We start from the raw sequence: 712 nt of genomic DNA, 5'->3' as shown, positions 1-712 counted from the left end.
TGGTTGGTTTGGTTCCAAGTAATCGATGAGAATAACACCTCGGCAATCCCAGAAGAATGTGGCCATAACTTTGTTTACAGATCGCTGTGATTTAAACTTTTTTGGCCTAGGTGAACTTGGGTGTTTCCATTGTTTTGATTGGGACTTTATTTCTGGGTCATAAAGGAATACCCAGGTCTCATCTCCTGTAATGATATTTTCCAAAAAACGTCTCAGGGTTGGCTTCAATGTTGGTCAAAAGGTCAGCACACTTCCACCCTCTGGGCCTTATGATCCCTGGTTAATTGCTTTGGAACCCATGCAGCACACACTTTACGATATCCCAAATCATTGATTAGTGTTTCTACAGTGCCGTGGCTACATTCAAGTTCATCACTGATAACTCTGATGGTCACACGACGGTCTTTCTGAATCATGGCATCGACTTTGTGTTGGTTCTCTGCTGTCACTGCAGTTGATGGTCTGCCACCATGAGGTTTGTCGCACATGGACGATTCTCCTGATTGAAAAAAATTCATCCACCTTCTGACATTGCTATAGTCAATTGTACGCTCACCATACACTTTTTTCAGTCTTCTGTGGATTTCTGTAGCACTGCAGCTTTTTTTTCCAGAAATTCAATGATGGCTCTTTGTTTCATCTTGGATTCCATGGTATTTCTTGGACTACCTAAACAAAAATACATATATAGCTAGCAGACATATCAAACTAC

Source organism: Taudactylus pleione, unplaced genomic scaffold (genome assembly GCF_031769625.1).
Source record: "Taudactylus pleione unplaced genomic scaffold, aTauple2 ptg000959l, whole genome shotgun sequence".
Lineage (NCBI taxonomy): Eukaryota > Metazoa > Chordata > Amphibia > Anura > Myobatrachidae > Taudactylus > Taudactylus pleione.
This window is presented reverse-complemented; position numbering follows the sequence as displayed.